The 12,994-nt window shown below is 43.5% G+C and overlaps 1 protein-coding gene across 3 annotated transcripts in view; it reads right to left on the reverse strand.

Annotated features, from left to right (window-relative positions):
* FYN (FYN proto-oncogene, Src family tyrosine kinase) overlaps positions 1-12,994 on the reverse strand; it is a 184,758-nt gene that overhangs the window by 135,712 nt on the left and 36,052 nt on the right. Inside the window, exon 1 of one of the 3 annotated variants that reach the window (XM_023513243.1) lies at positions 4,193-4,462. The exons of the other annotated variants lie outside the window; for them this stretch is intronic. The gene's annotated coding sequence lies outside the window, so the exon portion shown is untranslated. Of the gene's footprint in view, positions 1-4,192; positions 4,463-12,994 lie in introns of those variants that run through there. 3 annotated transcript variants of the gene reach the window in all.

Below are 12,994 nucleotides of genomic sequence, written 5' to 3' on the forward strand. Positions count from 1 at the left end.
AAAAAAAAAAAAGAGAGAGAGAGATTTTTATTACCTTCCTTAAAGCTCACCAAATTTTCTATAACAAAATTTTCAAGTCAGGAAAAAAAGAAAAAGCCCTTTAAATAAGTTTGAGTCAAAGAAAAGCATATACACATTAACAGTATCTCTACTCTGTGCCTTTGACTTGCGGAAAACTCAGCCACCAGAGGCCTCCAGCCATACCAGCACATGTGGCAAATTCTGATAATGATATTTTAAACATATATCTGTATCTACATGTATTTCTAAACTCATCTGCAAAGAAGTTTCAAAACAGATTCAGCAGTGGCCAAGGGCAGTTACCAGGATGACACCATAAATTTGAATGAATGGTTTGGCTTTGATAATATGCTCATTTGACAAACATTTACTGAATGTCACCCTTCCGACACCATTAGGTACCTGAGGTCAAACGGGGTCTCTGGGAACAAATGACCCATTGGACTGACACTGGTCTTCCTACCCCGACCCCAGCAAGAAACAGCAAAAGGCAGAGCTGGGCAGTAGTGGTGCAGACCACCCACAATCCTCCCTCATCGGGGCTCTCACCCTACCTGGACGTGTGGGCCTGAGGACGGCTGGCTTCACCTCTCTGGCTCCAGCCGCCTCATTTGTAAAACAGGGATAATCCTGACCCAGTTTGCAGCACTGTGGTGAAGAATAAGTGGCAAGCATTCTGGGCATGTTTTTCTCCATACAGTGCCAGGTGGATCCTACATAGTGATAGCTAATGTTGCTGCTTCCCTTTGGAAACTGTATATTTATTCCTTCAGAAAAAATATAGGATTGGAAATAAAAGTGATTAAAGGGATATTCCATATTTTTCTTCCTCGGAACATTCAGATGAACAATTACAGCAATGAATACTCATTGCCCCAAGCCCAGACAAAAGTAAAGAGAACTCGAAGTTCTTGAAAAGTTCAGTGACATCCCAAGGACAAATCTAGATACTGCCAGTCATTGGGGAAATAATTCAATTACGATCAGGACTTCAAAAATCTAAGGAAATTAACTGTTTTTCCTCTCTCCCTTTTAGGGAGGGTGATTTTTTAAAAAGAAACATTTAAAAATAAGTGTTAACGTAAGTGTTATAAAATTTAACATTTCGAAGAAAAGAGTAAAGGGCACCGAAAGGAAACCAACCACATGTCCAAATTGGACATAAATGTATAAGTATTTCCAGTCTTTCTCCCAAAGTCAACTCATTTTCCCAACATTGGGAACGTCTGTTTAATGCCCCATTTTAGACAGAAAAGGGGGCAGAGAAGGAGACAGGAAGAGAAGGGAAAAAACACAGAGATGTAACTAAGGGACGTGGGCAAACAGTTAAGTTTCCCCTCATTAGCTATTAAGGTGATAAAATAATAAATGTACAAATATATACACTGATAGAGAAAGCAAAGCTCTACCTCCTGGTGTTTGCATTTTAAGTGAAAGATTCGGGATATTTTCCAGTTCCGAAATATCTGCCTCAGTGACATCTGCAGATTCTCTGTGGTCCTTCTACCTAGCCAAGACTGGTAAATAGGATACACGCACAGACAAAGTTTGCAACCTGCAACCTGAATGGGATAGTCCTGTGCAAACGGCAACAAGCAAGGTTCATTCTGAAGGACAGGAGTGTATTATGATAACACAGTCAGTAATTGCTATACTTTTTTTAAAGAGAGTTGTAAAAATTATCTTTAAAATGCTTGTTGATGCCCCGTGGGTATGAGTCACTTTGCGAAGCAGGATCAAAATGGATTCTCTATTATGGGTTTCTGGCGGCTCTTTGATTCCAAACCACTTTATTAATGTTAATAGGAGTTATGCAGACATCAAGGACAGAATAAATTCCTTGGGTTTGGTGGAGCTTCAATTAATGATCTGTAATAAGCAATGTAAAATGCTTTCTAATTTTCTTTCAAGTAATCATACCCTACCCCAGAAGAGCTGAAAATTAGTCCCAGGTCTCACTACGGGGTAGGAAAGACCAGGGGAGGGGTGGGAGAAATAAAGCCTACAGCTCCATGGAGGCTCTGCTGGAGAAGTCCTCGCCATCCCTGGCAGGAGGGTAGCAGGAGACACAGACACAGCTTGTGATGACAAGAGGAGAAGAAAATGCACACAGACTGAGCTCGATGCAGAAGGAATTTACTATAATCTAAAATGGGACTGAGTGCGATCGTGCTTCCTAAACCTGTCACCAGATCGTTTCATTATTTCAGAGCATAACTTAATACTATTCATTGACTTCCAAAAATACTCACTGACATGAAAATGGGAATTTAGGTTCCAAGGATGATGCAGCAGAACGTCTACTGAGCAGGTTATTTTGCAGTGACACAAAGCTCTGCCCGGAATTTCTGGAAATCCAGGTTTTAGGTTTAACCTTCTCTTGCCCAGGCCTGCAGCTGTTTCTTCTCATGGGAAACCAAATGCCAGATTATTGATATTCTCTGAGAAGGACAGGGCGGGTGCCACAGGAGCTGCAGCAGAGACAAGCATACATAGCAAAGGCCTAACAAAATTCCATGATTTGGAAAAGAAGAGAGCAAAATCTTCATCTACAAATCCCACTGTTTGCTCCTCCATTCCTCATCATGTTATGCTTCTTTACACTTTATTCTAGTGCTTCACAGACAGTAAAAAAGAGCTCTGCCAACAACTAACAAGATTCGCCACACTGAGAATTAGATACATAGAGATCAACGTAAAGCGATGTCTGCTTAGCCACTGAGTCTGGTTTTATACTCGAGAGATTTGGAAACACTCTCTGCTCCACCTGTGATGCTGCAGGTGGTGGGGCGGCCTCTGACCACTGGAAGCAAAAAGTACCGTCTTAATCTTTTAGCTGAGTGATCACTTCCCACTCGGCAGATTTTAGAGCACTCGGGCTTTAAGGGGTACTACATTTAGACATTCCAATGTAAACAATTTCCATCACGATCAAGGCAGACTTCCAAGCACGACTGTAAGTTTTATTTAGGATTAGGTGGCTTTTTAAGAGAGTTTGTAATTTTTCTAGTAACACCTGCCTAGTTGCCTTGAAGCAGAATTAATGGCAATCCTTATGACTGCCAATATTTACAGGGAGCGATATTTGTTGGCTGTGGAAATGATTGCTTGGGTAATGCTAGAATCCCAAAATTCAACAGAACTTCCATGCCAGCCACTTAAACACATTGGGAAAAACATTGATCATTCTGTGAAGGATCGGGGCAGTCTCTCCAGTGGTCCAGATCACACTAGAAAAACATGAGCCAATTACAAAAATAACAGGTATATCTGAGACTGACGAATAAAGCTGTGCTGTGCACTGTGTTTACGTTACTCTCTCCTCACACTTCCATTAGCAGTAGAGACACATTCTGTGGACAACCTACATGTGAGTAGACTTTAGGAAAAAGGCCTTGCCCCAGTCTTAGCTCCCCACAATGCCTGGGATGAATGTGTCAGTCATCAGGGGAAGATCTCTGGGTAACAGGTGATCACGCAGAGTTAAAGATACTGGTTAGGAGGCAATGAAGAGAATAGAGAACTATCAGACATATCAGCATTCAAAATGTTTGCAGCTCGCTTGGCAGATGAGCTATATGTGTACAAACCATAATCCCAAGTTCACTAACAATGCCAACCAACTACTTGCCAAGATGGAAGGTCTTAAGGAAATTGGGTAACACTCCCAGATTTCTTATTTTTTAACTGTACATATTTTTCTTGGCTAGGCAATCATAAAATCCGGGACCAGAAAATGACCAGGATCTAGATGACGTTCTTCTAAGTGAGAAAGCTGAAAATGAAGCAGCCTGGCTGTTTACCCGCTCACTTCTCTTTAGTGAAAAGGCCCCACTGCTCAGAGGGCTGCTCACTGGATTGTCCATCTGCCCCGAAACAGCTGCTCCTCTCTCACCCTCAGAGGCCCCCGAGTCCCAAGGGGCTGCCGCTCCTTCATCTGCTGAGCATTGTTCTGGGCTATCTGGTAGCTTTGTGGATTTTCCAAATCAGGCGCCTTTCAGGGGCACATATTTATTTGGCTCCTCTAAAAGCAATTAATTCGATCACTTAGACCAGTGTTTTTTAACCTCTTTTATCTCACAGCATATTTGAACCTATAGTCAAATTTCTACAGCATACCTAAATTATGTTGATAGAAGGGGAAAAAAAAGAGAAGAAAGAATATACTTACTGTGCTTTGCCCTTCTTTTGAAAGTTAACTAAGGATCTTTAAAAATTTTCACGGCACACCACCCGAAAATCTCTGACCTCAATTATTTGGGCTTCACGCTAACCTTTTCTTTTTCTTCCCCAAACCATGCCGGTTTTATGGCTGTACTCTAGAAGTCAGATATTTTTAAAATATCCACAAAGCAACAGATAACATTAATAAAGGACCAAGAGGCTTTCTTTCTCTCAAGCTAGTCTGACTTGAGGACTGCAATTACAAAGCTGATGAGGTCCTGGCCAGTTTCACTCACTATTCATTGTCAGCTTTTTAGTTTCATATTCGTTTCATATTCTCTAAGCTGTGAAGAGTCAAGCACAAACACTGTCAATGTCATGGAAGGAAGTAGCTGATTTCAGAATGTTTTGAGTCAGTGACTCCTGGGGAGGAGGGGAAGGTGGGGGAAAGAGCACAGAAATAAATGGCAACATAAAAACCCGAATAAGGGGTCTCTGCCTATGGCTTTGACTGGCAAAGATAAAAAAGCAGTAACTTGCCAAAGACAACTTCCTCTCTGCAGCCCCCAGTACCAATGTTGAGCTGCTTGAAGAAATTATCTGTGGAAGAGCCCAGGGAAACGGCAGCTTCCCGAAGAAGCCGTGTTAACGTGGGATATTTTGCTTTCCAAGGAAACACCAGAAAGTATCTATCATGTTAGGAATGAAGCAAACCACATGAAAAGAGAACAAGAAAAGCATCTTCTTTCCCATGAAAGACCTCCTCCCCTGTAAAGGGCTTCCCACGTGCTAATACACTGGGGGGATGAGACCGTGTGGACACAGCTACTGGTTTCACTGCCGTCTTCTTATCCTCAAATCCACAGTTTACATCAAAAGCTGCTAAAGTAAACGAAATAAAAAGAACATTTTATTCCTGTGTATTGAAAAGCCACGAAGAGACATCCAGGCCCTGAAAATATAGGGAGGCCATGCTTAAGGATTCAGAAAAAGACAGGACACCCACATCTCCTGTTACCACAAAACCCTCAACCCTGGGCACTGCCTGTGGCTCAATGGGTAGGGTGCTGGCCCCATTTACTGAGGGTGGTGGGTTCAAACCCGGCCCTGGCCAAACTGCAACAACAACAAAAATAGCCGGGTGTTATGGCAGGCGCCTGTAGTCCCAGCTACTCCTGAGGCTGAGGCAAGAGGATCGCCTAAGCCCAAGAGTTGGAGGCTGCTGTGAGCTGTGACACCACAGCACTCTATCGAGGGCAACAAAATGAGACTCTGTCTCAAAAAAACAAACAAAAAACACTTTCAACCCTTGGAGAAATTGGGGGACAGAAACCTCTACCCGAGAAGCATCATTTTCCTTTATTTGCCCTGAATATTCCTTCTTCCTGAGTGGACAGGAGAGAGGTCTCCAGTTGCTAATCAGCAGAGCACTGGGACTCTGGTTCTACAGCACTTCTGTCCCAGGCAGGAATGGGAGACTACATTGTAAAACCACTGATTCTTTTTTTTAAGGTGGAAGGAAGCCAAACTTTAGGTTTGTCTTTCATTGTACAGATTTGCTGGATTTTGGAAACAGACGTAGTGTGCCCTAAATGACATCCATTGAATGTCTATGTTGACTGGGGTATAAAACATAACCCAACCTCTTGGTCACAAGAGGCTACCTAGGCGGTACTTACATAGACAGAAAAGAAAATGGGGGCCATGACTCATAGCGGAATGTGGTCCTTTCCACACGTGGGTACTGTGGTCTTGTGTGGAAACTTGGAGGCTTTAATAAGAATCTGCTATGTCAGCACCCCGTGCTAGTAGGAGGAGCTCAGGGAGGACTTAAGGAAGTCTGATTCTGCTCTAGGGCGTGCCGGACATTTTCCCTGTGACCTGAGTAGCCGCATCACCTGGTTTGTCCTTATAAAGCAGGCCAGTAGACCAGCTGATTGCTGCGTTTCTTCCAGCCCTCTCTACCTTAGCCCTACCCCAAGGGTTCCCCAGGCCTCTCCTGCAGGGTGATGCAGCCTTTCTAACAGGCTTCTCAGGGAGCAGGCCTGCCATTGGCCTCCCATAACCTAGTGCCCTTTCTGTCACTCTGAGACAAATACAGAAGGCTCCAAGGACGTTTGCAAGCTGGCTGTGTAGTTCTACAATACATTCTCCACGGATGGCCAAGGGGCAGGAACACCAGCTTTGAAGGATTCTTTCCCACCACTTGTCCACCCACAGAGGCTGTCCACCACAGCCCCTCCTGGCTTTGGCTCACCCACCACTGACATGGGCTAAATATCACCTTTCTCACAGAACTGCCAGATGGTAGGCGCTCAGCCAGTGTTAACACTGCTGGATAAAATTCAGAATGTCAGCTCGGCACCTATAGCTCAACCGGCTAAGGCGCCAGCCACGTACACCTAAGGTGGCGGGTTCGAATCCCCAGCCCGGACTTGCCAAACAACAATGACGGCTGCAACCAAAGAATAGCCGGGCGTTGTGGCGGGCGCCTGTGGTCCCAGCTACTTGGGAGGCAGAGTCAGGAGACTCGCTTGAGCCCATGAGTTGGAGGTTGCTGTGAGCTGTAATGCCACGGCACTCTACCCAGGGGAACAGCTTGAGGCTCTGTCTCAAAAAAAAAAAAAAAATTCAGGATGTCCACTTAAATTTGAATTTCAGGTAAACAAGATAACTTACTTCTATTAAAAAAGTAATTGTTTATCCAAGATTCAAATTTAACTGGGCTTCCTGGTTTTTTTTTTTTGTTTGTTTGTTTGTTTGTTTGTTAGATCTGGCAACCCCATGCATGATGGTCACTGATGACAGTGTCAGGGACCGGGCTACCTCACCAAACTAGTCTTTTTGCAGAATAAAACCACCATTGAACAAGGGTCTAGGGCAGTGGTTCTCAACCTATGGGTCGCGAATCATAGGAACTGTACTAAAGGGCCGCAGCATTACGAAGGTTGAGAACCACTGGTCTAGGGGTTCAAGTCCCTTCTCCCACCCTTACACACTGCACCCCCCTTGTCCACTTTTTGGCTTCACATCACCATACATCCACCTGGTCCCCTCTTCTTGAGGGGCTCAAAGTGTCTGCCGACCACCTCCCTATCACAGACAGCTTTCCCTCCCCCTAGCTGAGCAGGCTGATGGAATTAATTCACACACGCATTGCTGATCATTTAATGAGTCATCAACCCCTCTGAAGCAACTGTTCTTAAAAAGGTCATTCATAACCTCAAATTAAAATCGTTGAAATATACACTATCTTAAAATTAAGTGAAAAAAATGCAAGCTGTATAAAAGCACTGGGGTGTGGGAAAGCTCGCACCACTTAGGAGCCGGCTCTCACACAGTTCCTGCAACAAGCTTCCACCTTTCCTAGCGTTTCCCTTTTCCTCTAAGCCCACAACTGCTTTCACGGGAGTTGAAGACCCTGGGGATAAGGGCAAATGGAAGGAGAAGGGAGATGGGGAAGAGTAGGGAGTTGGGGGCTACTTGTAAACTCTGGCCCTGCAGGCTCCTCCTAGGCTGTGGAAAACACAAAGCCGGGTGGGACTTTCCCCTTTTGGACCATCTTATCTTCAGAGACGAGACACAGCTCTCCAGCTTGTGACTCCTAGCACCTGAACGTTGGGGAAAGATAACTCCAGGGGCCATGAAGAACATCTCTCTCTTTCCTGAGCAAATCAGTGGAGATAGCTCTGAAAGCTCACCAGCAGAGGGGAGGAACCTGGACACACTCTCATCAGTGTTACTCAAGCACTGAGGCCCGGGTCAGGTGGATTCCTCTTCAAGCCCGGCTCTGCCCTCCTAGAAAGGATCTGCATCCTGTACAATTCTTTCCAAGATGACTCTTTACCTTAAGGTCCAGCATCCATCAGCTAAAAACACTTCACCAAACCACCAAAAGGAAAAGGGTTAAAATGAAGTAAAAAACATGATAAAAGAGATAGTTTATTATCTTTTTAAGCAAGCAGCCCTTAGTAGAATGACCCTCGCCACCTTTTGGGAAGTCAGAACTGGGCTATTATTTAAGGTGAGGTGAATTATTACTAACTTGGGAGTGAGAAATTCAGTCTTATCCTTTTGCAATACCCACTGCAAAGCAGCTGGAGGCACCTGGGCTCTGTCCCACAGACTCAGGAGAACATACCTTCAGATTATCTGTGTATCTTTGCAACTATGGCCTAAGACTAGGATGTAAGTATTTTTAGATGGTAACATGGAGGCGGGTCTTCTCAGTATTACTCTGCAGAGTAACCCTGAGAATCTCACCCACACAGGGACCTTTACATTCTTATTTAATCCTCCCAACAACCTAAGGAAGAGGAATGGCTCCTTTAGTCCAAGTGGGATTTGAACTCACATCTTCTGGACACCCACGCCAATTGTCCACCACACTCTGTTTGTTTCATTCAGGGTAAAGAATAACAATTTTACTTTTCCCTTGTACAAGTGGAGTGCTGAGGCTTTTTCTGGGTATGCTCAAAATGGGGACAGACTAAGCATTTCATGGGCTTATAACAAGGGTTCTACTGAAAGGATTGATTCCCACAGAGGACTTATTTATAACATTTTTGGGGAGGAAAACAGTGTCCTGCATTTAGATAATTATATTTCATATCTTGAGTTGTACTTTGGTAGTCTGCACGAATTATTTTCTTAGCAGACGATGGTGAGTAACTCCATGGCGAGACAGACACTGGGCTTTACTCCTGGACAATGGAAAATGGTCTCTTCTCTTCAAAATCTTGCACAGGAAGCCAGGGAGTCTGCTCACGCCTGCTAATATGTTAGTTCACTGCTGTTAACAAGGAGATAAGAGAGCAATTATTTTCCTCTGTCTCCAATTTTATTTATGTTTTTGCATCATACTGTATTTTTTAAGGGTAATTCTTATTTATAAACAGCAGGGTTTTTTTCCTTGATTATTTATTCATTTATTCCCAGGAAGGCTAACACATGGCACAAAAAGCAGGGATCTAGTGCCCTATAACAAGTTATCTGTTCGGAAAGCCACCCAGGTTTGGGTGCCATAAATTATCATATTCTGTGTCTAGGGAACAACGAAAAAATCACTGCACAAGTTTAGAGCCATCCCCAGTGTCCTCAAGTCAGTAGGTTGTGAAGTGGTAAACAGAACAGAGATTTTTACAAACCTTCTTAGGGGATTTTGAAGCTCCCCAACTTTGAGAATCATACCTGATGTACTAGTCTACAACACGCTGCTATTAAAGCTGGGGTCAGAGTTTGGTCCCTCTGGAATGAGTCAGTAGCTTTGTTACATTACCAAGGCACCAAAATAGCAAATAGGCAAATGCACCCTCTCTCTGTCAGGGTACTAGCATGAGAGAGGCAGCACCCCCAAATTATATTGATTTGAGGGGAATTTAACAAAAAGGTATTTACAAAGAGGTGGACAGGAGACAGAAAACCACAAGGCCTAGTCTCTTGGGCTAGGAACGAGGGCAGGTAGGTTGGAACAGCTTTGTTACACATTATGGCCTGAAGGGGCAAAGTGAACGTGGCATACAAATGCTGGTGGGAGGGGGCTGCCCAACGGTAGCTGCGACCACCATTCTAGAGCTGCTGCCAGGCAAGAATAATTCCACAGGGGTAAACATTCAGACCTCACTCCCCGCCCTCCCTCCAGTCTCCAAGTGCTACCCTTGGTGAACCCACCTAGAAACCAGAGGCCAAAGAATCCACCGAGGTAGTGCAGAGAAGGCAGGTTTCTGGGGCATGGAGCAGAGTGGAGAAGGGTGGAGAGTGTCTGTATGTAGAGGGACACAGGGCAGATGCCAGGTACAAAATCTTGAAAGCAAGCACGTCAGGGAGTATTGAATGCTCACCATCCTTGTTACAGAGAACAGCAGCGGGAGCCTGGGCCACGCCCACTCCTGGAAGCATCTGACGCTACAGGGAACTGCACATTCCCACCAGCAACTTTTAAAATGACACAATTTTGTCCAGGCAAGTATTTAAAAAATCAATTCACAATGGTACTGATCAAATATTATGGGGTGCCTACTCTACAAAAGAGGAACATCTTACTCTTTTAGCCACATAGCAAAGGTCTTGGTGTAATTTAGGTTAAACTCAACAGGGCTACCACCAAGAAAAGTATTCATCAGGTTTTTGGACGCCTCTGTTGCTATTTTTTCCAAAGAAAAGGAACACTAGAGATACAGACAAGGAAGATATCTCAGATTTTTGAAAAGGAAAAATATTTTCAATTGCATACACTCATACTGTACAGCAAGCGACTTAAAGAAATATATATGTACTATATATATATAATATATATGTACTAAATATATACTATAGGTTAGGTTAGGTTTTACCTCCATCTTAGCAGACAAACGCATAACGTGCTTTTAGGGGACCGGAAATAAATGGGTTGAGGGGTAGCTTTATCTCTTTTTCAGCTTGCAAGTAACTAAAGTTCTTTCCACTAAACTGGTGTCATCATGTTCGACTGCCATTCTCTACTCTGTGGTCACCTTCACTGGTCACAATGGGGGACTTATAAATTTTCCCATACCTATGAGTGTCTTCTCACCGACCTGAGTGAAGGGACCAGTTTCCTGAGTTCTCTGGTATGTCGTGTGGAGTGAGGTACATGTGGTACTCCAGATGATTATAGAGGTGCCCAGCAGATGTTAAGTGGTGCTGAACAACAAAAAATTATGAATAAGAAACTTCTAATACTTTTCAAACTTTCTAAAACACCAGAGTCTCGGGTGGATGTTGACCTGTCTACAGTACCTCTTTGTAACACCCTCTAACCCCCTCTCTATCAGACAGAGTTGGCCTTGGACTTGGCGCCTTCAGGCAAGGTCATGTCTTACTTTCACTTACTAATGTAATGGTTTTCACCTATTTATATCATTTGATACTAGTTTTCTACTTGAGGTGGTCATTGAAAGTTTAAGAGTATAATTTAGTTAGTAAAAAAATAAATTTGAGGGGAAATATACAAATACAGGTGGCACACAGATGTGGCAAAAATCATAAAGGACTCAAGTTTGGGAAACATTGAGATAATACTAAGTACACCTCATGAGTCAGAGACACCTAGGTTTTAACTCTAACTGTCATCAGATGGGCAACAATGACTAATTTTCTTGCCTTATCAAGAAATCATTCTCTCATTGAAGGCTGTAGCTCTCTAGTGAGAGGCTGTAGCCAAGAAAGAGTGATATAAATTTAGTAAAATGGTTTTGCAATCTGAATCCTATCTTGTTCAGAACATTACAGAGATGCCTGTGATAAGTGATTAAACGTTAAAGTTTAAAGATTTATCTTAATGGTAGGATGAAAATATGGGAATATAAATTATGAAGTGAGAGGATGAAAATATGGGAATATAAATTATGAAGTGAGAGGAAGGTTAGCTGAAAGCTGGTCCTCTTGTCCACTGCTATCAGCTCTAACAAGGGACATTTTGCTGCCCCTGGAATGTGAAGGGAAAAACCTCAGATTCACAGACGGCCTCTACTGAGCGTGTTCCAGGGCCATCCGGGCAGAATTAAATTACAAATGCAATCTGTCACGGTACCAGAATCCTCTTGATGTCGGTCTGGTAAAAATACTGCACATTCTGCAGCACTGAGCAAAGAAAACACTTCAACAGTCACCCCCTGCCTGAACTGTGAATCTCTTAGACATTTTAGTTCAGCCCTATTTCATCTCAAGTCACTCAAAACCCCAAATTCTAACCTCCTGAAAAATTTACATTTATGTTCATGTTCAAGTGAAGACCTCAAGGAACACTAGATCAACCAGTGTGTGGTGTCTTCTGTCCTCTATGCACAGTGTGGGGAAGCCACGGGCTTGGGTGCACGCACACCTACGCAGCCCTGCTCCCCACGCCCCCCAGCCCACCCTGTGTGCCTGTTCCAGGGAGAGGCGTCTGAAACAAAGCCTTCTGTCCCTTTGAACCCTCACTCACACTGCCGCTTTGCTAAATCCCATATGTCAGCAGACCTCAGAGTGGAGTTGGGGCCCTTTCCCTATGTACTGTCTGTTGTTTACTTGTTTAAAAAATATTTTGACAATGTATCCATTGTTCTCCATTCACTGTATAATTGTATAATACATTGGCAAGTAACTGTTCCTCAATGAATAAAAGTGTGTTTACCAAGGAATAATCGGAGCTTCTTGGCACGGGAGCAGGCCTCGCCCAGCACCAGGGGATGGATGTATGTGGCAAACACGGCTGTCCTCAGCCTCTGCCTCTGCTGATGGGAAAGTGGTGAGGAATTAACCCTGGGACCTCAGTTTCAGGTGCACAAGACAGAGGGATGTTTTATGCACTGTACAATTTCATTTGTGAATTTATTTAGACTTACTGAGCTACTAGAATTACAGGAAATAAACAGACTTTAATTTTACTTCAATAATACAGTTCAGATTCAAAAGGAAAAGCACTGAACATGGATATTCTTCCAAACTGCTGTGGCCTTTGAATGTAGATTTTTGTCATTCAAAGCCTTATCAATCTTCTTTTGTCACTTAATACTGTATTACTTCATATTACTACAGACATTTTCTCTACTAGGTGCTAACAAATGTGGGGGGTAGATGTTCACATAGCATAGAGACTGGACCTAGAAGAGTTAAGTATTGAGAACACTGGACAATAGGGGTCAAATTAACATCTGAGCTCCTTATTCTAACAGAATCATTTCACAAAGAAACTTGAGGACTAAGGGCAGAATATGTTTTTAAATTTCATGGCTTCTCAAAGCACATCTGTACTATGCATATTTTACAGTGACTGCCTCACCCATGACCCCTTCTCTGGGCATCCAGTCTG

The sequence above is a fragment of the Otolemur garnettii genome, unplaced genomic scaffold (genome assembly GCF_000181295.1).
Source record: "Otolemur garnettii isolate 467f Iridium unplaced genomic scaffold, OtoGar3 scaffold00002, whole genome shotgun sequence".
Taxonomy (NCBI): domain Eukaryota; kingdom Metazoa; phylum Chordata; class Mammalia; order Primates; family Galagidae; genus Otolemur; species Otolemur garnettii.